The 7657-nt window shown below is 50.5% G+C and overlaps 1 protein-coding gene across 2 annotated transcripts in view; it reads left to right on the forward strand.

Annotated features, from left to right (window-relative positions):
- Nucleotides 1–7657, forward strand: part of SNTA1 (syntrophin alpha 1) — a 35478-nt gene that overhangs the window by 16469 nt on the left and 11352 nt on the right. The window lies entirely within an intron of this gene.

Genomic DNA, 7657 nt, shown 5'->3' on the forward strand with positions numbered 1-7657 from the left:
AATCCTGCCGGGCACGGTGGCTAACGCCTGTAATCCCAGCACTTTGGGAGGCCAAGGTGGGCAGATCACGAGGCCAGGAGATCGAGACCATCCTGGCTAACACGGTGAAACCCCATCTCTACTAAAAATACAAAAAATTAGCCAGGCTTGGTGGCGGGCGCCTGTGGTCCCAGCTACTCAGGAGGCTGAGGCAGGAGAATGGCGTGAACCCAGGAGGCGGAGCTTGCAGTGAGCCGAGATCACACCACTGCACTCCAGCCTGGGTGACAGCGAGACTCCATCTCAAAAAAAAAAAAAAAAAAATCCCATGGATTTGTTCATTAATGTAACACATATTTACTGAGCCCTTGCTCTGTGCCAGGACTGAATGCAGGCACCAGGGATATAGCCATGAACAAGACTGAGTAGTGTCTGCCAGTCGGGGAGTTCACATCTTGTTTTTAGCAGCCCCTACTCACGAATATTCAAGTTGTCCCTAGCCTCTTGCAGGATAGACAATAGTGCTATGAGCCTTCTGTGCACCTGTGAGCACTTATCTGAAGGGTGGTTCCTGGAAGGGTTGCTGTTAGGTCAAAAGGGTCACATGCTTTTGGGATCTTGTATAGGTCGTAACCCCTGTAGTACTCAAGGGTGTGGTAAGTTGAGATTTTATCCCCCAAAGTGTGGCAACCCCTGGGCTCTGCTGGTCATCCCTGTTATAGGGCCTGCCAGAGTCTAGGAACTATTTATAGTTCAGCCTTGCTAGACCAGCAAGACCTTAAAGGTCATCCCTTCCAGGGCCTGCTGGAATCCCAAGTCCTCTTGACACCATCCCGGGTGGATGGGTGGGCAGCTGGAACTTGAATCCTCAAGTTCAAGTTGAGGGCTGACATGTCAGTGCCCATTATATAGGCAAAGAAACTGAGGCTCAGAGAGACCTTGCCTCATGCAAGTGATAGTACGGGGCCTGGATTCAGATCCTCGTCTGTCTGTCACCACATTACATGCCTATCCCCTTATACTGTCACACTAGCAACAGCGGCAGAAATCATAACCACACTGCTGTTTCCGGACAGTCCTGTTCTATGCCAGGCAGGAGAAGGTGCTTTACAGGTATTGAACCTTTCACTTATTTATTTTTAAATTGGCTTTTTTTTTTGGGTTTCTCTCTGTCATCCAGGCTAGAGTGCAGTGGCACGATCACAGCTCACTTTAGCCTCAACCTCCTGGGCTCAAGTGATCGTCCCACCTCAGCCTCCTGAGTAGCCGGGATTACAGGTGTGCACCACCACACCTGGCTAATTTTGTGTATTTTTGGTAGAGACGGTGTTTTGCCATGTTGGCCAGGCTGCTCTTGAACTCCTGGGCTCAAGCGATCCTCCTGCCTTGGATTCCCAAAGTGCTCACAGGTGTGAGCCACTGAGCCCAGACGAATCTTTTTTTTGTTTGTTTTTGTTTGTTTGTTTGAGATGTCTGTCACCCAGGCTGGAGTGCAATGTCGCAATCCTGGCTCACTGCAAACTCTGCCTCCCAGGTTCGAGTGATTCTCCTGCCTCAGCCTCCCAAGTAGTTGGGATTAAAGGCGTCTGCCACCATGCCTAATTTTTGAATTTTTAGGAGAGACGAGGTTTCATCATGTTGGCCAGGCTGGTCTTGAACTCCTGGCCTCAAGAGATCCACCTGCCTTGGCCTCCCAAAGTGCTGGGATTACAGGCGTGAGCCACTGCGCCCAGCCTCCAGCTGGATCTTTTTTTTTTTTTTTTTTTTTTTGAGACGGAGTCTTGCTCTGTCACCCAGGCTGGAGTGCAGTGGTGCGATCTTGGCTCACTGCGACCTCTGCCTACTGAGTTCAAGCAATTCTCCTGCCTCAGCCTCCCAAGTAGCTGGGATTACAGGCATGTGCCACCACACCTGGCTAATTGTTTTTGTATTTTTTGTAGAGATGGGGTTTTGCCATGTTGGCCAGGCTGGTCTCAAACTCCTGACCTCAGGTGATCTGCTTGCTTTGGCCTCCCGAAGTGTTGGGAATATAGGCATGAGCCACTGCACCTGGCCGTCAGGTACTATTCTTGATGGTGAGGATACCCTAGTGAACTGGAAAACAGGGCAGCCCCTGCTATCAGGGGACTGACATTCTGGTTAGGGGAGAAAGGCCATGGGCTAGTAAACAATGGCTCTGTCATCTAATTTCAAGCAGGGGTAAGTAAATGACCACACACTGAACAGACAAGGAACAGCTTGAGCTTGGAGGACAGGATTCCCTTCAGCCAGGACATTGAGTCACAGACATTTATTAAGCACTGGGATAAGTACTGGAGATCCTGTTGCCCAAACACATGTGTTCCCTTCTCTCAGCAACGCATATGTGACCCCCAGTCCACTTACACTGGGCTGGGTGAGTGATCCTGCCCTGTTTCTCTTCCGTGTGTTTCCAGTGGAATCTATTCCTGGCTCTTTGGGGCCAGGGCCAGATCCTGGCTTCCCTCCTTGGCAGACCTGGAGGTCCCTGGAAATTGAGGCCTCTGTTTGTAGGTGCCTCAGCTTCCCTGAGGAGGAAGGGCCCATGTGTCACTGCTTATTGGGTTCCCAGGCCAGAGGCTTGGCTGGGGAGGACGGGGGCACTGGCTAGGCCTATCTTTGGAGTCTCAAGAATGCTGGCCACAGGGCTGTGGTTGTGCCCTCAGCTCTCTAGGCCACAGGCTTTGGCAGCCCCACCCTGCCTTGTCGGGTGACTCAGGCAGAAATCAGAGACGGGAGGAGGCCTCAGAGTTGGGCTATTTATGGCCACACTCTGGGGCCCCCAGGACCCCACCCCCACTCTGGGACAGGCCACTTGTTTTGTGAAATGCAAGCCCTGATTCTGGCATCAGCTGGTATGCTGTCCATTTATAGCATGTTCCTGTGGGAAAGGAGGGGGACCCAGGTCTGGGATGGCTGGGTGAGCAGGGGATCTGGCAGTTTCTCTGGCTTCAAAGTTGACAAATGTTCATTTGCTGAGCATGTAGTGTATGAGATCTCTGCTGGATTCTGGGGACACAGAGAAGAGTCAGACCAGGTCCCTGCCCTCAAAGTGCTCTCAGTCTAGTTGGGGACACAGACCCCACATAGACAATCACAGGGGAGTGAAGCATAGGGGACTGCAGAGGTGATGGGTATGATGAATCCAGACTGGGCATCTGGGAAGGCTTCCTAGAGGAGGTGACCTGTGAGCTGGGCCTGGATCTCCTGGGCTATGGCACCTCTTACCTCCTGCTAAATTAGCCTGTCCTGCCCTGGCATTCATTTTTTTCATTCACAGAACACTGACTCTGGGTTTGTTTGTTTGAAACAGGGTCTTGCTTTGTCATGCAGGCTGGAGTGCAGTGGTGTGATCAAGGCTGACTACAGCTTCAACCTGGGCTCAAGCAAGCCTCCCACCTCAGCCTCCTACCTCACCCTCCCAAGTACCTAGGACTGCAGATGCACACCACCATGCCCAGCGAGTTTTTTGTATTTTTGGTAGAGACGGGGTTTTGCCATGTTGCCCAGGCTGCTCTCAAACTCCTAGGCTCAAGTGATCTGCCTGCCTCGGCCTCCGCAAGTGCTGGGATTACAGGCGTAAGCTACTACCTGGCCAACTCTGAGTTTGAAGAGCAAGCCCAGTTTCTTTCTTTCTTTTTTTTTGAGACGGAGTCTTGCTCTGTCGCCTAGGCTGGAGTGCAATGGCACGATCTCGGCTCACTGCAACCTCTACCTCCTGGGCTCAAGCGATTCTCCTGCCTCAGCCACCTGAGTAGCTGGGACTATAGGCGCATGCCACCATGCCCGGCTAATTTTTGTATTTTTAGTAGAGACGAGGTTTCACCACTTTGGCCAAGATGGTCTCAATCTCCTGACCTCGTGATCCACCCGCCTCGGCCTCCCAAGTGCTGGGATTACAGGTGTGAGGCACCGCGCCCGGCCATTTCTTTTAGGAGTTCCCAGTTTTGTGGAGGAGACAACCCCAACACACAGAATCAGAGACCTAGGAAGTGTGGGCAAGGAAGGCGGATAAGTGAGAAACACCCATTTCTTCAGTCCTTAATACTCACCACATGCCTCACAACATTTTCTTTAATCCTGACATCTCTCTGAAGTAGACTTTTTTTTTTTTTGAAACAGGGTCTCACTCTATTGCCCAGGCTGGAGTGCAGTGGCGTAATCTTGGCTTACTGTAACCTCTGCCTCCTGGGCTCAAGCAATCCTCCCACCTCAGCTTCCTGAGTAGCTGAGACTACAGGCGCACACTACCATGCCTGGCTAATTTTTTGTATTTTTGGTAGAGACAAGGTTTTGCTATGTTGCCTAGGCTGGTCTTGAACTCCTGGGCTCGAGCAGTCTGCCTGCCTCGGGCTGCCAAAGTGCTGGGATTACAGGCGTGGGCCACCGTGTCTGGCTGTAGTTATTCATCTTTTATTTTTATTACTTTTTATTTTTATTATTATTATTTTTTTGAGATGGAGTTTCGCTCTTGTTGCCCAGGCTGGAGTGCAATGGCGCAATCTCGGTTCACTGCAGCCTCTGCCTCCTGGGTTTAAGCAATTCTCTTGCCTCAGCCTCCTGAGTAGCTGGGATTACAGGTGCGTGCCACCACGGCCCGGCTAATTTTTGTGTTTTTAGTAGAGACGGGGTTTCGCCATGTTGGCCAGGCTGGTCTTGAACTCCCAGACTCAGGTGATCCTCCCGCCTCGGCCTCCCAAAGTGCTGGGATTACAGGCGTAAGCCACTGTGCCCAGCCCTATTCATCTTTTATTGACTAGTAGATTGAGGCCCAGAGAGGTGAATGACCTTGTCCATGGTTACACAGCTAGACAGTGCTGGAGCTGGAATTCAAATCCAAGAGCATCTGACTCCAGAGGGAATTGCATTTTCTTTCTTTTCTTTTCTTTTTTTTTTTTTTTTTGAGACGGAGTCTCGCTCTGCCGCCCAGGCTGGAGTGCAGTGGCCGGATCTCAGCTCACTGCAAGCTCCGCCTCCCGGGTTCGCGCCATTCTCCTGCCTCAGCCTCCCGAGTAGCTGGGACTACAGGCGCCCGCCACTGCGCCCAGCTAGTTTTTTGTATTTTTTAGTAGAGACGGGGTTTCACCGTGTTAGCCAGGATGGTCTCGATCTCCTGACCTCGTGATCCGCCCGTCTCGGCCTCCCAAAGTGCTGGGATTACAGGCTTGAGCCACCGCGCCCGGCCTCTTTTCTTTTCTTTTCTTTTTTCTTTTCTCTCTCTCTTTTTTTTTTTTTTTTTTTTTTGAGATAGGATATCACTCTGTTACCCAGACTGGAGTGCAGTGGCATAATCATGGCTTGTTGCAACCTCTGCCTCCTGGGCTCAAGCGATCCTCCTGCCACAGCCTCTTGAGTAGCGGGGATCACAGGTGTGTGTCACCACACCTGGCTAATTTTTTTTAAAAATTGTACTTACTTTCTTTCTTTTTTTTTTTTTTTTTTTGAGATGGGGTCTTGCTCTGTCCCTCAGGCTGGAGTGCAGTGGCATGATCTTGGCTCACTGGAACCTCCGCCTCCTGTGTTCAAGCAATTCTCCTGCCTCAGCTTCCCAAGTAGCTGGGATTACAGGTGCCCGCCACCATGCCCAGCTAATTTTTTTCTGTATTTTTAATAAGGACGGGGTTTCCGCATGTTGGCCAGGTTCATCTCAAACTCCTGAACTCAAGCAATCCACCCACTGTGGCCTCCCAAAGTGCTGGGATTATAGACGTGAGACACCGCGCAAGGCCGGGAACTGCATTCAATAGTGTGGAAGTTTGGAAGCTCATACAGCCTCTGAGTAGTTAGTATGATTGGACTAGAGGGTGAGATGAGGGATATGGCAAGAAGTGAAGCCAGGGAGGAGGACAGGACCTATGGGCAGGGCCTACATCCTAGAGGGTGTTGAAGTTAGGTGAAGGGTGCACGGGAGCCAGAGCAGGGCTTTGAGCAGGGGAGGGATGTGGCCACTTGTAGCAAGGAGATGTAGCAGTTGCATCACTGGGGGCTGTATTTGTCAGGATGCTTTTGACTGCAAGTAACAGGAACCCAATTCAATGAGGTTTAAACATCGAAGAAAATGTGTTATCTTCCAGAACATCTTGAGGCAGCATGGCTCCAGGGAAGATTAATTTAGGGGCTCATGGTATCATCGAAAACTCAGGTCTCTCCATCTTTCTGCTTCACCATCTTCAATGTGTGGACCCCAACCTTTATGGTCAAAAAGTAGGCCGGGCACAGTGGCTCACGCCTGTAATCCCAGCACTTTTGGAGGCCAAGGCCGGCAGAGCACCTGAGGTCAGGAGTTCAAGACCAGTCTGGCCAATATGGCGAAACCCCATCTCTACTAAAAATACAAAAATTAGCTGGGTGTGGTGGTACGCACCTATAATCCCAGCTACTTGGGAGGTTGAGGCAGGAGAATTGCTTGAACCTGGGAGGCAGACGTTGCAGTGAGCAAATATTGCACCACTGCACTCCAGCCTGGGCGACAGAGCGAGACTCTGTCTCAAAAAAAAAAAAAAAAAGAAAAAAAAAGTAGCTGTCGTTGTGCTAGTACCAAGCTCCCTCCTAGCAACTTTGAAAGGTGAAAGGAGGAGAAAAGGAAGGCAGTGTTTTTTTCATCACATCTCATTGGCCAGAACTGTATTGTTTGCCCCTTTCTAAACCAATCCCAAGCAAGAAGGATGGAATGATCATGATTAGATTTGACCAATCAAGGTTCTCCCTCTAAGCTGGGGAGAAGCTAAGCCTCTAGGACTCAGGGTTCTCTTAGCAAAGGAAAAAGAGGGGAGATGGTTTTTGGCTGTCAAGTAGGCTGTGACATGTCCCACTTCCGCTGCCCTTTGAGACACAATCCAATAGTCAGTCGTGGGGTAAGTCGTTGCTGCAGTGATAAGTCATTTGAGTCCTAGTCCCCAAAAGTCAGACCTAGGTTTGCTTCTTCCAAAAAAACCTGGCCCTGCTTTCTTTCAACATTGCTTCTATTCCAACCCTAATAGGGTTTGTAACTCCCTCTCTCTTTTGCCCCCGTTTGCTTTGAATACTATCTGAGCCTCAGAGGCATCTCCTGCGACAGAAATAGCTTCTTATCTGGTTCTTCCAGGGAGGTGGGCCAAGAGTTCCTAACTCCTTCCTGGGCTGTCCACTCACAGGGCATGTTGGCTGGGCTTTGACTGCAGACGTCAGATAGCTAGCAAGCCAGATGGCCCTGGGAGCAGGTGTGGTTGAGAGTAGAGGAAGAGAGGCTGCAGAGGAAGAGAGGCTGCCCAAAGGCTAGCAGGCATCAGGCACCCATAGAGGCTATATCCTTGTTGGGAGAAGAGAGACAAGGTCTTGGGAAAGTCATCTTTTTTTTTTTTTTTTTTGAGACAATCTCACTTCATTGTCCAGGCTGGAGTGCAGTGGTGCAATCTTGGCTCATTGCAACCTCTGCTTCCCATGTTCAAGTGATTTTCATGCCTCAGCCTCTCAAGCAGCTGGGATTACAGGCATGCAGCACCCCGCCCAGCTAACGTTTGTATTATTAGTAGAGACAGGGTTGCACCATGTTGGCCAGACTGGTCTCGAACTCCTGACCTCAAGTGATCCACACTGCCTCGGCCTCCCAAAGTGCCGGAATTATAGGTGTGAGCCACCATGCCCAGCCTGGGAAAGTCTTTTTTTTTTTTTTTTTTTTTTT

This window comes from Theropithecus gelada, chromosome 10, assembly GCF_003255815.1.
Source record: "Theropithecus gelada isolate Dixy chromosome 10, Tgel_1.0, whole genome shotgun sequence".
NCBI classification, from domain to species: Eukaryota; Metazoa; Chordata; class Mammalia; order Primates; family Cercopithecidae; genus Theropithecus; species Theropithecus gelada.